Below are 15,917 nucleotides of genomic sequence, written 5' to 3'. Positions count from 1 at the left end.
AGGCAGGTTCGAGAGAGGGGCTTAGGAGACACTAGAGAGCTGGAGATCTGGGAGTGGGTGAAATCACCCAGGTAGGGTATGTAAGATGAGAAAAAGACATTGCGGGGGCGGGGGGGCGTGGAATTCTGGGAGTGTTAAGGATAGAGGGTAATGTGCCTTTGAAGGTAAGCATTATTATATTATTATATTACTCATGGAATGGCACAGTTTGTTGAAGCATTGATTTGCATTCCTTCTCCCTTTCCATTCACTGCTGCCTTTTCTCTGGGAGGAAAGCAGAACCCTCCTGAAGGCCTTAGCCCCAAGGCTCCTGAGACAATGCCAGGGGTCCTGAGAGGTTCAAGGGCAGAGATGTGGCTTTTGGAAGCCAGAAAAAAGAGGTGTGATGACCTGGGAATGTGAAGGAAAATAGTGTGTGTCCTGGGCAGCCAGGACCCTGAACACTAATTCACACAGTGCCCAGAAGTGGTAGCGGGGCCTCAGCAGGTCTGGGAGGTGGGATGCTCAGGCCCAAGTTTCTGGCCTCAACATAACTGTGCACTGCACATACCCAGGAAGCAGGAGCTCAGGCTACAAGAGACCCCAGAGGGCTAGAGCAGCCAGCTGCCAGCCCTTAATCCTGTTCCCTGGTGCTCCCCTAAACCTTCAGGATCCTGCTTGAGAAAAATACCAGTTTTTGCCACCCCAGAGGCCCAGAACAGAATCAAATTGATTTATGGACCTGACCTTGGCATATGTTGGGGGAGTGGGGCACAGAAGGGCATGGTGGAGACTATGGCAAATTCCAACACTGAGGCTCTGTCTCAGGGCAGCCGTCACTGCAAATGTCATAAGAAAAGGGCTTCTATTTTTAAAACAAAATCTGGAAACCCAGATTTTGTGTGAAATGTGAGATCTCCTAATTTGTACACATTTGATTCTTTTATTAAAAATTTAAAAGCAGTCAAACAAAATGTATCTGCGGTCCTTGGGCCATAGCTTGATTTGCTGCCGCACAGCTCTGAGCACAGAGCCTGGGACTGGTTTGAGCAGGGTCTGAAGAAGACAGGGCTGGGGAAGCAGGTGTTCTGGAAGCAGAAACCAGAGCCCTTAAACGGAACTGACTAGCCCAGACTATGGAAGGAGAGGGGGTTGCTCATTGGGAGAGTCCATCAAGCACCCAACAGCTTTCTATCCTTCTCACTTTGGCTGAAGGGGGCCACAATTCTTTTCCATCGGTTGGTTAGTCCTGGGAAGTGGTGGAGGGGTCTTGAGAAAAGCTTTATGAGTTCTTGCCAGAGAATAGAAGGGGGCACAAGCTGGAAACTCCGTAGCTTAGCTTCTGAAAGCCTCATGGTGGCTGAGCAGCTGCCCGTCTGTGCTGGGAACAGCCCTTCCCCACATACTGTGGGGAGAGGGTGCCCCAGAACTCTCCCTGCCCATGGGAGCTGCCCTGGTCCTGCTGACTCAGGTGTCCTCAGGCCCTTGGGCCTAGCAGAGGATGAGGCTCACTCACCTTGCCCACCCTCCTCTCCCCCTCCCTCCGTGGGCTGGGTGAAAAGAATGAGTCGATTCTCAGTGGTGCAGACAGTGCCCTGTCGATGCCCTCTGCAAGAAGCCTTTTGGAAACCCCAGAATGACTCGGAGCCCGAGGCCCTGTTTCCTCTCCTGACCGCATCCTGCAGCTCGCAGCTGGGGGCAGGTGCAGGAGGGGTACTGCCCGTTGGCATCTGCCTCTGTGGCGCAGAACCCTCTTGACGGGGCACAGGCTGGTGGCAGGAGGTAAGTAGCTATGGGAAATGCATACGACCACCTTAGGGGGCCAAGGCTGGGGGTTTCACTCAACTGCCCCAAGGGAAGGGCAACTTGGGCGAAGACATTGCGTTTAGAGAGCTGTTTGGAATGCAGGAGAGAGCCATCCGTGGGGCTCCGACTCTTGAGTTAGTTGCATGAGATGGAAAAGGAGCCCACTTCACCAAAACACAGCAGCATGCAGCAGGCTGGCAATTCTCAGCTGCTTTCTGGATGCCACCGGATCCTGTCCACGGTGCTTACCCTTCCCACCTTCTCTCTCTTCCTTTGCATGTTCCTTCCCCTTTCTCTCGTTCTTCCCACCCCTTCCTCTCCACCTCCTCCATCCGAGCCACCAGGGCTCCCATAGGATTCTAGGGGCCACAGCCCTGTGTCTGAGGGCCTCCTGCCCAGAGCCCTGGCCCCTGAGACGCCATCCTCCCCTCTTAAGCACTGCGCCGGCCTCAGTTATAGCGTGCGCTCCCTGGTGGGGCCACCAGGGGGCAAGAGTTGATCGCTCTTGGATCTGGACCAATGATGCTCTGGTCTTTCCTCTCTGTGCCTTGGAGGAAAAAAAATCCTGAGAGTGAAAGTGACGAGGGTGGAGTGGAGTTGTCCTAGGCTCTAAGAATTCCTTGCTTCCGATAGCCCAGCTGATGGAGGACGCGGATCCTTCCTCTCCTGGGGGGTGAACGGGCCCCTCCCTCACTGCAAGCCCCAAGCCCCGAGCCTACCTTCCCTTGCTCTGGGATCACTGCCCAGCATGCCCTCAGGCCCTGGTCTCTGGCTATCCTCTCTTCTGTGTCTAGAGACCCAGAGAATTTGAAACCTTAAAAAGAAATTTTAAGAGATTATTTATTCATGTGTTTGTTTATGTGAGCAAGAGAGCAAGAGAGCAAGCAAGGCGGTGGGTAGGTGCAGAGGGAGAGGAAGAAGCAGACGCCCCGCCGAGCGGGGAGCCCCACATGGGGCTCCATCCAGGACTCCTAGGATCTCGGCCTGAGCGAAAGCAGATGCTTAACCCACTGAGCCACCCAGGCGCCCCGAGATTTTGAAACTTTAAGAAAAGATAGAGAATTATGTTAAAAAACAATGCAACTACAAAGACAAAAAGCTAAATACCACAGAGCAGAGAAAGCAGTGATTATTGTGGGGCTTTCAGATATGGCGGAGACCAGCCTCCTGACAGACAGGACATGTGGGTCCTGAGGGTGCCTCTCTGCTCCCAGCTCTCCTTACCCGCCCCCACTCCAGTGCCCACTGAGAAAGCCCTTTTCTGCTTGAAGTCAGATGGCACACATAGTAAGACTTTGTCAGCCTGGTCCCCACTGCATTTCTTCCCTGTCAGGGTTATGTGTGGTGGAGAAGTCCCAGGTCCCTGGGAGCAGAGCCCGGGCCCCCAAGTCCCTGTCTGAGCTGCACCTCAGGTCATGAGCTCAAGCGGCTGGCAAGGGAGGTGGCGGGAAAGATGGAGGATGAGGGCAGGGGTGTCTGCTGCTCTGATCAGGGCTGGGTTATTAGAAATCTGATAACTGCTTGCTTTTCTCAAGTGCCTGGAGATAGAGGTGCCCTCCAAAGTAGCACCTGACCTACTGGGACCTTTCTTCACTTTGCCTGGTAGGTGGTTATTGGGCAGCTCAGGGACGTCATTTAGGAGACATATAAAAAATATGTGTTTTGAGACTTCAGTGGTCCAAACCTGTTTACTGGTGGCAAATTAGCCTCAGTTTCTTCCTCTGTAAAATGGGGTTGGTGGACGCACTGGTGTGGCTGTGGGGAGGATAGTGAAATCATGTAGATAAGATAGTTTTTAGCATTATGTAATTATCAAGGAACCTCTCCACCCAAAGTGGGACTCCAGCTCATAACCCCGAGATCAAGAGTCATGCCCCACGGACTGAGCCAGCCAGGCACCGGGGAAAATTAATAGAAAATAATTTTTCTATTTATAAAAATAAAAAAAATTTATTTATTTTTAAAAATATGTTATTTATTTATGTGCCAGAGAGAGAGAGAGCACAAGCAGGAGGAGCAGCAGGCAGAGGGAGAAGCAGGCTTCCCGCTGAGCAAGGAGCCCCATGTGGGGCTCGATCCTAGGACTCTGACATCATGACTTGAGCTGAAGGCAGACACTTAACTGACTGAGCCATCCAGACATCCTGGTAGTGATTTTTTTTTTTTTTAAGACTTTTTCCCCCCGCATTTCTAATCTTAAAAGAAAAATAAGTTCTTCCTCACACCCAACTCTCAGGAAGAAAAAAAAAAAGAAAGAAAGAAAGAAAGAAAGAAAGAAAGAAAGAAAGAAAGAATCTTCTGCATGAAAATTAAGACTTCAGTGGTCCAAACCTGTTTACTGGTGACCAAGTTTCACTTCCTGTGGTTTAGCAGCTCGAGGCTTGAGGCTTCGAAAGGCCGCCCTCCTCCCGTGGCCAGCCCTGGGCCTGGGGCCTTGGCATGTGTTAACTAGAATCAAATTCGTGCCTCACACTTCTGTCTCCTACAATACTGATGAGAAAGGAAGAAAAAGGAGAATGGTTTACCTTGAGGTACGATGCTCTTAAAATCCATTGAAATGGTCCATAAACCCAGCTATGCATGACCTCCTCACACCTCCCCCTCTGTGACTGGTCAGGGCATTTTCCATCTGTTTGTTCATAAATTCATGCACTAAAGTGTTCTAAGTGCTTTGATAGCGGGGGGTGGGGGGCTGGGGCGGGGGGGAGGTGTAGGTGTAGAGAGAGGGGGCCTGGCGATTGGAGTCAGTTCTGTAAAGTGGCTGAAAGGCAGCAGGCAGGATCCAGGCAGGATCTTGAAGCAAAATTTAGCTGGGTGTTCCTGATGGGCAAAAGCCCCCTAAGCTGAAATCAGGGAGGAGAAGCCACTCAGTTTGCCCAAGAAACTTCAGATATAGGTTGGATGCTGCCAAGTGGGCGATGTCTACTTTCTGTCCTTGCCCACCTCTAAGAGCTGGGATTCCAGCAGGGGCAGCTAAGAAATTGAAAAATAATCTCTACACACCGAAATGCTAATGGTATTTACTTCTGGGGTGAGGGCTGACCTAGGGACTGGGGGACGAAGAGGAGTTGAGCTTTGTTTATCATTTCCGTAAGGACTTTTTGCTGTGAAAGTGTATTCTTTATTTATATGCAATTCCTACAATTTAAAATGAATAGTTAACATTAATAGTTAAAATTTTTTTTTTAAAGATTTTATTTATCTATTTGACAGAGAGAAATCACAAGTAGATGGAGAGGCAGGCAGAGAGAGAGAGAGAGGGAAGCAGGCTAGGCTCCCCGCAGAGCAGAGAGCCTGATGCGGGGCTCGATCCCAGGATTCTGAGATCATGACCAGAGCCGAAGGCAGCGGCTTGACCCACTGAGCCACCCAGGCACCCCAATAGTTTAAAACTTTTTATTATGAATACTCTCCAACATAAATGAGAGAGTCTAGTATAATGAACTTTCATTTATCTGTCACCTAGACTTCGTGATTATCAACATTTTCCTCTCTTTCCTTAGTTTATTTTTTAGCAAAATATTTTTTGAATTATTTAGCAAATAATTTTTTAGCAAAATATTTTAAAGAAAGTCCCACACATGGCGACATATCACTTCGAAATGTTTCAGAGCTAATCTCTGAAAACAAAAAACAAAAAACAAAAAACAAAAAACCTGGACGCTTTTCTTATAGAATCATTTGATCGTTATCACAATAGCCCTTTAATATTACTTAATACATAGTGACGTTCAAAGTTCCCCAGTTGTCCTACCATTGTCTTATTTTTTTTTTATAATTTTATTTATTTATTTGACAGACAGAGATCACAAGTAGGCACAGAGGCAGGCAGAGAGAGGGGAAGGGAAGCCGGCTCCCTGCTGAGCAGAGAGCCAGTGCAGGGTTCGTTCCCAGGACCCTGGGATCATGATCTGAGCCGAAGGCAGACGCTCCAACCCACTGAGCCACCCAGGCACCCGCCCCACAATTGTCTTTTAAAGGTGGTCTGTGTCTATCAGATCCAAGGAAGGTCTACACATTGAAACTGGCTCTTTTTTCCCCACCTGATTTTTTTTTTAATCAAGTCTTGTTGAAATCAGGTCAGCTGTCTCATGAAATGACCTACATTCTGTGTTTTATCTGCTTGCCTCCTGGCATTGTCCCTGAACTTGCTCCTGACCCTTGTATTTGTCACATTGTGTTTTCTCCCTTCTCACTGGGAACTCTTCCCTGAGGCAATAGGGGAGCATCTTGTAATGGTCCAGCTCCCGCCCAGTGGCTTTAGCATCCACTAGTGACCATTGCCTGAATCAATTATTTTCTTTGAGGTTGCAAAGAGTGATTTTTTTGTTTCTATTTAAAATAATTTTTTCCTGGGGGCACCTGGGTGGCTCAGTGGGTTAAAGCCTCTGCTTTCGGCTCAGGTCATGGTCTCAGGGTCCTGGGGTCGAGCTCTGCATTGAGCTCTCTGCTCAGCGGGGAGCCTGCTTCCTCCTCTCTCTCTGCCTGCCTCTCTGACTACTTGTGATCTCTGTCTATCAAATAAATAATAAAATTTTTTAAAAAATGATTTTTTCTTAAAAAGCAGTAAACTTCATAGGATGTGGGCAATCACCTTCTTACTAACCTACCTTCCAAATTCAGGTTATGATATAAGAAAACCCCCTAAAAGATGTCTCTGTTGATTTATTATATTTTAAAAATAATTTTCCTGTTTACAGAGCCTGCTGGGGTTCCCCGACAGGCTCTGCTCGGGTGTCTTTCAAGACTTGAACTGCCGAGAGTACCCAGACCCTGTATGCGTGGGTCTCTCTTGATACCAGACCACAAACAGATTCTGAAATGTCAAAAAGCATTTATTCAGTGGGCTGAGAAATGAATTTTACTTTCTGACTTGATGTTACTTGTTTGTCTTGCCTCGTTTGTGGTAATGGGTAGCGTGGTTGAGTTGTTGCCTTTGCGTGTGTGCGGATTGTTTTGCCTTGATTGTTTGATTTTTAATTGATGGTTATATGCTTGCAGCCTTTTGGTGGGTGCATTTTATAAAATATTTAAAATATTTTTGAAAGCAAGATGTGAGATAAGTCTCTGACGAAGAGGTTGAGCCTGTAATCGTGGGACTATGGACCAGAGGAGTCCCCTCATCCCGCCCCCACCCAGGGCTGGGCCCTTATGGGCAGCAGCTTGGCCACCCACTGCTGGGCACGGCCCCTCAGCCGAGTGGCTGTGTGTGGACGGCTGCCTGCTCCACTCATGCCAGGGAGTGCTCTGGGCTCAGCAAGGCAGTGTCCCCCCCTGAGAGACAGAACAACCAGGGTCTACTCCCAGACTTTCACTCAAGGGGCACCGTGATCAGCCCGTTCTCTGAGAAATCATTGAATCCAAAAGTGATTTATTCACACAGTACAGAGTTCTTTGTATAATTCTGAGCTTCAAAAAAGAGGAAAAGAAAAATAGCATTTTACCCCAAATCTGTGTGGCTTTTATTTCATTTATGCCCGTGAGCCCACACTTTCCATCTTTCGCGTGTGTGTGTGGGACGGAGACTCAGGGTGTCAGTGGTTGTTCCTCAGGCAAACGGGGAGTCTTTTTAATTTCGGTAGCCCCACAGCCCTGCTGACTAAGTGACACATAGCAAATGCAAAATAAAAATGTGGTGAATCAGGGAATCAGAGAAGAGAAATCACAAGCTGTGGTATAATTCAATTCCACTCAACGAAGAGTTTGTATTGTTTATTGTACTCGCGAGGATTATAGCAAACATCGAATGCTCGATACATGCCAGGTAGTTGTAAGCACCTGATTTGGTGTCACATTTAACTTTTTCACGGGCCCACTGAGGTAAAAAGCGTTACTCCCATTTTACGGATGAGGATTTTGAAGTGGAAAAAGAAAGTGAGAAGCAGAGCTGGGACTTGAACCAGGCACAGCCCCAGCTTATGCACTAAGGTCCTTCCTGTTTACAGTGGTTTTCACAGTCTGTCCATTAGGGTCTAAAATAATAATAATTACGGACATTCATGTGTGCTGTGCTACTTTTTTTTTTTAAGATTTTATTTATTTATTTGTCATAGAGAGAGAAGCAACAGCAAGCACAGGCAGACAGAGTGGCAGGCAGAGGCAGAGGGAGAAGCAGGCTCCCTGCGGAGCAAGGAGCCCGATGTGGGACTCGATCCCAGGACGCTGGGATCATGACCTGAGCTGAAGGCAGCTGCTTAACCAACTGAGCCACCCAGGCGTCCCTGCTGTGCTACTTTTCAAACGGCTTCCAAAATGTATTGTTTATGAGTCCACGGCTCCTGTTTTTGAGGTGGGGGGGGTTCATTGTTTCGAAGGAGACAGCATCAGAGGTGATGGAATGACGCAGGGCCATGAAGGAGAAGAGCCCACAGGAGGGGAAGCAGGTGGCAGGGGTTCTGTTCGGTTTGGAATGGGCATCCCAAACCAGGTCTGCGGGGAAGAATGCTTACTGCTGCGAGTTTATCACAGCAAAAGCTCCGGAACAAGCTGAGTGTCTAACAGGGAGATGGCTTAGCTACATTCTGGTCTATCCACAAGGAAAGGGAAGCCTTCAGAAGTGACCATTAGGAAATCTGTATAGTGGCATAGAAAAATGTTTCTGGTATATTCCAGAAAACAGAAGAAAACAAAACAGAACATCTCCTGATGACAGCGGTGTAAGATGTGACCATGATAGAGAAGGGTTGGAAAGAGAATGTGCCAACGTGACAATTAGTGCTATTAGGGTGCGTGGTCTGGAGTTATTTTACTCTTAATGTGACATTTTTCTCTCTTTATGGTAATCAGAATTTTAAAAAATGAAACCTGTGAAGATTTGGAACAATTTGTTAGAAAGGAAGGAAGGAAGGAAGAAGAAGAAAAGAAAAGAAAAAAGGAAAAAGGAAAGGAAGGGACCCAAGATTTTGCTTAAAAAGATAGAATTCAGCAAGCCTTGTGTCCTCTACTATACTATGGCTTCTTGTGCATAGGATCCAGTATGGGGACAGCACAAGCCTTGTTTTTGGCTGGCTGGGGGCTGAGGCAAAGAGACACACTGGATTAGAGATGCAATGCGAGTGTGTGCATCAAGAAGACAGTCATTTTCAGAGCAGGGTGCGCGAGATTAATCACCCTGTGTCTAGCACATCTCCCTGGGGCAAACCACAGCCTCCTCCCAGACATGAGCAGCCGTTGTCTCAGATCTGTACTTCAGGCTTTGCTGCCCACCAGAGCCAAGCTCCTCTGCTTTCACTGCCTAAGTTGCCAGTTAGGACTAGCCAGGCAGTGTGGGGGAGAGGGGGTGGTTTGCACCGTTTCTCCCCATTTTGATCCCTTAGCTTAACACACCTGCAAAGTGCCCCATTCATCGTCTCATTCTGATGCCCAAGCTCTCCTCAGTGAGGGGACCCTGATTGTATTAGTCTGGGTTCTCCAAAGAAACAGAACCAATAGAAGAGAGATAAATATATCTATTTTATAAATATATATATTATATAGATTATTATATATTTATATGCCCATCTAAATCCAACCATCTCTCTATCTAAAGACATGTAGTATAAGAAATTGGCCCACACCATAATGGAGGCTGAAAAGTCCCCAAATCTCCAGTTGGTAAGCTGGAGACCCAGGAGAGAGTTGAGGTTGGAAATTCTAGTCCCAGTCCGAGTCCAAAGGAAGAAGACTGATGTCACAGCTCAGACAGTCAGGTCAAGAGTGGATTCCCTCTTACACAGCCTTTGGTTGTGTTCAGGCCTCTGATGGGTGGGATGAGCCCCCTGCCTCCCGCCGCTCCCGCCCCCTATCCACCACGTGAGTTATTTCCTCAGTCTACTGATTCACATGTGAATCTCTGCACGCCCATAGACACACTCAGAATAACATCTGACCAAATATCTAGGCACCCTGTGCCCCCCACCCCCGTCAAGTGGATACAAAAAATTAACCACCATTTAACTATTGATCTTTTGAGAACAGAAGTACAGTAATTCCATGCAGAGCCAGTAATGGTCTTGATCTCAGTGTGCGACTGGGTTTAGTACTAATGAGTGTTACACAGGGTAAGGCAGGTGCTAGAAACTGGTGGGAGATGGAAGCTGGCTTGAGCTATGGGCCAGGGTGCGCAGGTTTTAAATTCTGCCAGGTGTGTGTGCGACCCCTGGCAAGTCAGTAGAGCTCTTGGCAGGTATTTCAGCTCCTTCATCTGTAAAATGGGGATAATAATACAAGTTCTTTAGGGAATATCCTTGCACGAGTTACAAGTCTTTGGAATAATATAATAAGACGGTAATCTTGTGTTCTTTTTAAGTTGGGCAGATACCAAATTGACAAATATTTTTTAAAATAATAATGCCTGGTGGTGTTTGTTAAGGGTATGGTGAATGGGCACTCACATACACCTCCAGAGAGAATACAAATTTTCCAACAATTTGGCACAATGTACCAAAAGTCTTCAACCGTTGATAATCTATGATGAATACTTTTTGCTACCGGAAATTTGCCCTAAAATGAATTAGAAATGATTACAAAAATCTTTGTACAAGGATGTTCATCATAGAATTGTTTACAAGGGTGAAAAATTGAAAAAGGTTAGGGATTCTGGCTGTGTTGGAAGAGCATGCAGTTCTTGATCTTGGGGTCAAGTTCACATCCCATGTTGCGTATAAAGACTATTTTAAAAAATAAATGAGCTTTAAAAAAAGATTAGGGGGGCGACTGGGTGGCTCAGTGGGTTAAGCCTCTGCCTTCAGCTTGGGTCATGATCTCAGGATCCTGGGATGGAGCCCCTCATTGGGCTCTCTGCTCAGCGGGGAGCCTGCTTTCCCCTCTCTCTATGCCTGCCTCTCTGCCTACTTGTGATCCCTCTCTGTCAAATAAATTTAAAAAGTCTTTAAAAAAAAAAGATGAGGGGCTTGGTTACATAAATGAGATTATATTTCATATAATGATGTATTGTAAACTTAAAAACATGTTTTAGAAAAGTATTTAATGATATGATAAAATATGGCATATTGCTTAATGAAGAAAGCAGGCTACAAAATGATGTATATAGGGGCACCTGGCTGGCTCAGTTGGTAGAGCATGGGACGCTTGATTTTGGGTCACGGGTTCAAGCCTCATGTTGGATGCAGAGCCTACTTAATTAAAAAAAACGTGAGTGCCACAATAATGTATATAATGCATATAATATTCAACAAATAGCTACTTAGTACCAATTTTGTGCCAGGCACTGGGTATACAATTGGGAACACAACAGACTCAGTCTGTGGTCTCAGGTAGGTTATTCCCAATTTAGTGGGGAAAAAAATGTACACATGTTTATTGTTCTATACACAGAAAAATATTTTAAAGTATCTTTTCATGGTGGAATGGTGGGTGTTTTTCATAGTTACTTTTGTATTTTCCTCTAATTTCACTTTTTATTAATAAAGAACCAGTGTTATTTTAATAATCAGAAGAAAACTCTTAAAATTAATTTTTTTTTTATTTGAGTATAGTTTACACACAGTGTGACATTAGTTTCAGGTGTACAATGTAGCGATTCAACAACTCTACATTAGGCTGTGCCCCGCACGGGCGTAGCTGCCGTCTGTCACCAGATTCCCTGTACTGTACGTTTTATTCACATGACTTATGCACATATTCATTCCATAACTGGAGGCCTGGATCTCCCCCATTTTGCCCATCCCCCGCCTTTCCCTCAGGCACCCACCAGTTCTCTGTACTTCTTGGTCTGAGTCTGCTTTTCGTCTGTTTATTCATTTGTCTTGTTGTTTTTTTTTTTTTTTTTAGATCCCACATATAAGCGAGATTATATAGTTTGTGCCTTAGAAATTCTTAACATTTTTAAGAGAGAGCCGGGGTCAGGGAGTTGCCGAGTATGAGCTGGGTTCAGAATGGAGAGAGCGAGCGCCTCTTTGGGTATCACCTGGGAAGGGCTAGCGGGGGAAGAGAGGGCAGGAGGGTTCCACCAAGGTTTGATCAGCATTGTTTGCTTCTCCGTGACCATGACCAAGCCTCTTTACTTGTCATTTTCAAGGTCTGTAAAATGAAGCTAGTCATTCCTGCCTACTACAGGGTCATGAGAATTGATGAAATATTTGTGGTGTGTTACACGGACACCAGTGGTGTTATTATTACCTTAAACAAGTGACTTCCCATCTCTGATGCTCAGGGTCCTCTTAGAACCGTCAGAATGGGTTTCTAGCTCTCACAAGTACTGTGAGGTAGTGAATCTCGGGCGGTGTCTGCTTTCACGCGAGATACCATCACACACGCAGGACACACTTTTGACTTTGGTGATCATGAAGAGCGATGGTATATCTTTGCTTTGGCTTTTCCTCTCCCTTTCCAGGCATCCCCTGGTCTGTTGGCTGTGGGTCTTTCTGTCATTTGTCCTCTTCTCCTGGTGCCGGGAGCTCGAACCACGCAGGGGGTGGTCAGGAGCTTCCTTTGGGTCTCTCAGCTCCAGTAAGGGAGGCATTTAGACTTGATAAGGTCTGCCACATCAGAAGCCCTCACGAGTGGCCACAGTCCTCACTTTACCCCCAGAGCGACACGGGGACTGAGTCATATCATCAAGGGCAACTTTGCCAGCTCTGCCATTCTTCTGAACTCCTCAGATCACTCATCACCCCAGGGGGGAGGCCTGGGTTCCCACACTGTGCCCTGAGAAAGAACCTTGGAGGTCAAAGGAGGTGAGAAAAAAGGCCCAGAATTAGTCATAAGAATGAAGTCAGAGTCACACATGGCAAATGTGCCCAACCTTTGACCAGGCGCTGACCTTTTTTTCTTTTCTCTTTTTTTTTAAATCTATTTTTTTAATGTGAGTAGAGTGGATGCTGACCTTTTTAAACCCCAGAGCAGCCCCACCCTTCTCACGGCCACAGCAAGGGCAGGACGGTGAGGGCATGCAGAAGGCCAGGGCAGGGTGGGCAGGGGTGGGGGTGGGGATGATGGGGCGGGGGCAGCCAGGGTGGGGGCAGCCAGGCCGGGGGAACCAGATAATCCCAAGGCGGGGCTCCTGTGGTTTGTTTGTCTAAAACACCACAGCTCACAAAGTACTTTCAAGAACATGATTTGCTTTGATCTACCAGGCAGCCCAAGCAGACATAATTATCTCCATCCTTCAAGATGAAGAAAGTGAGGCCCACAGGCTGGGAGACACCCCAGGACAGGCAGCTCGTGGTGGCAGTGGGAGGCAGGACCCAGAACGTTGTTAGCCACCATCCCCTACCCCTGAGTTTGGCAGTTTCACAGCCCTTGGAGAATTTCCCTTAAAAGAAATGTTATACAAATTTCAGGAATAAAGAGATGGAGGGAGGAATCTGTAATCCCCCTACTCTAACACAATCACTGCTCACATTTATTGAGTTTCCTCTAGACTTTCTTCTGTGCCCTTTTATCAAACATACCTAAAATGACATACATTCCCCCACTCCTCACAATGTATCCTATTATTTCATACTGTGGTGTGGTTCTGATGATCATTCCTTCGACAGGTGGTTCATGAGTGCGCCAGCCATGGCAAGCAGTGTTCCCGGCGATGGGGACACGTGGGGACACGAAACTGAATAAAGTAAACTCCCTTCACTTAGGGAGCCCTTATTCTGATGGGAGAGACCAACAAGGAACAAAGAAGTAAGACAGATGGCATTTCCTTCCTTAGCACCACGAGAAAAGCAACATACCTGGGATGCTTCAAACTTGTGGGAGAGAAAGCAAAGAGCAAAAGATACTTTTTGTCCACACGACTTTGATTTCGTGGCATGTAATGTTTTGCTTTACCCAAACCCCTTGAACAGTTATCGAGCTTGAAGTGAGTGGGTGTTCAACACACGAAACCTTGTTGTCTTCTTTTCTTTTATGGTCCACATTTTCCGATCTCTCCTTTAAGCAACATCTTAAGAATCTGCATAACAGTTATGTTAAGGAGGGCCTCACACACCATTCACGTTGTTCCCTTTCAGGCTCAGTCTTTAAGAATGTTTTAGAACTTAGTGCCTCAGATTTTCTTATTTAGTATTACTGTCTTAGTAGAGAATGGTGAACATGAAATCACAGGGTCACAGAGAATGAAGAATTTGAAGGGATAGGATATGAATATTTTTTAAAGCTCTGCACATTGATTGACAAATTGCTTTCTTTTTTTTTTTTTTTTAAGATTTTATTTATTTATTTGACAGATCGCAAATAGGCAGAGAGGCAGGCAGAGAGAGAGAGGAGGAAGGGGCTCCCTGCCAAGCAGAGAGCCTGATGTGGGACTCCATCCCAAGACCCTGGGATCATGACCTAAGCTGAAGGCAGAGGCTTTAACCCACTGAGCCACCCAGGTGCTCTGACAAATTGCTTTCTAAAAGAATTTGCCCTTTGGGTGCCCAGCTGGCTCAGTCTATTAAGTGTCTGCCTGGGGCTCAGGTCTTGGGATTAAGCCCCGCATCAGGCTCCCTGCTCAGCGGGGAGCCTGCTTCTTCCTCTCCCTTTGCCTGCAGCTCTGCTTGCTTGTGCACACACTCTTTCTCTCTCTCTGTCAAATAAATAAATAAAATCTTTAAAAAAAATAGAGAAAATAAAAGAATCTACCCTTTAACACTCCTGTTGGCAAAACATACGGGAGTGCTCATTGAACCAGCTCTTTCCTGAACCTGCGCTTTGTCTTCCTCTGTGAAAACTGGAAGTTTACTGGTCCTCTTTCACTCTTGTGTGAGTATAGAAAAAAATTTCCAAGGACCCCCAAGGCAGGCAAATTCGTTGACTTTCACAAACAAAGGGAGGGAACTTTCTCTCCATGTCGTGTCTGTATCTGTATCGTGTGTGTCTGTGTTTGCGCGCACGCGCGCACACGCACGCGCGTGAACACTTCCCCAGCCCCCCAACCCCCACTCCCCGTCAGCTGGAGTTCTGCATTGGGAGGGAAATGTTGAGGGAGCTCAGTGAGTCAGGAAGTCAGGAGAAGTAAATTGGTGGGAGTAGAAGTGGAACCTTAGAACAGCCAAGAGAAGCGCTTGGCTTGTGAGCTGAGGTTTCGTTCGCCACATCCCAACCCACATGAGAGCTACCTTCCCTATCTTGCAAGCCCACCATATGGCATAGAATAATTTCTTTCTTTCTTTTGAAGATTTATTTATTTACTTAAGTAATCTCTACACCCAGCGCCGGGGCTCGAACCCATGACCCTGAGAACAGGAATCCCATGCTTCTTGGACTGAACCAGCCAGACACCCTGACGAACAATAATTTCTTGCCTCGAAGAGCAATGGTGAGCGTAGAAGAGCCATCCATGGGAAACTTGAGCTCTTAAACTGTAAGAGTGTCTGAATTTGTCCTACTGGCACCAGGAACCCCACAGACTCCTAAGTCTTGCCTCGCTCTGGGTGTGTGGGAGGAATGTGCTTAATCTTTCTTAACAGCCTCACCTACTGAGAGGCAGCTGACAGGTGAGGTCACAGTGGGCTGTGACATTCAATTCATTTTAATCCAACACCCCCAAATGCTAAAGACAGATGCAGTGGTATTAGATAGGGGTTAAGCAGCTTGAGAATGAATGCCCTGGATTCAGACCCAACCTAGCACTGATCTCAGGGGGTGCCGCCCCCGAAGCCTGCAGCTTTATGATCGGCCTGATGGAGAGCTGGCTGGGAGGCGGTTCTCAAGGAGAATTACCTTCCTTTCCCTGCACTGACATTCCTTTAGGCCAAATCCTCTTAAATCAAAAGTATAAACACCGAATTCCCAAACCCTCCAGAAACCTCAAAGGGTAAGTCAGAGTCAGAAAATGGATAGACGGTCTCAAAAAGGATAGGGAAAAATGCCCAGTACACATTCAAAAAAATCACAGTGACTCATTTCCTCTTTGAAGTGACACTTGGCTAGCAGATGCCCTTACGTCTTTTTTTTTTTTTTTTTAATGTAACCTTCAAGATGTGAAACGTCCTTTAAAATAATAAAAGCAAAGGATTTGCTGCCTTTCTGTAGGATTACTGCACCCTCAATGGTGCCGCTAACCGTCTAGGTTCCTGACATTGCACTAAATCCTGATCATCCAAGGTTAACCTCAACTACTGGATTGATTTTGTCTGACCCAGGATTGGATTTTCCTCCCAACATTCATTTCACTCCCACTGCTCAAGTAAAGAAAGACATGATTGTCAAGC

This window comes from Mustela nigripes, chromosome 10 (assembly GCF_022355385.1).
Source record: "Mustela nigripes isolate SB6536 chromosome 10, MUSNIG.SB6536, whole genome shotgun sequence".
NCBI classification, from domain to species: Eukaryota; Metazoa; Chordata; class Mammalia; order Carnivora; family Mustelidae; genus Mustela; species Mustela nigripes.
Note: the sequence above shows the minus strand (reverse complement) of the source record.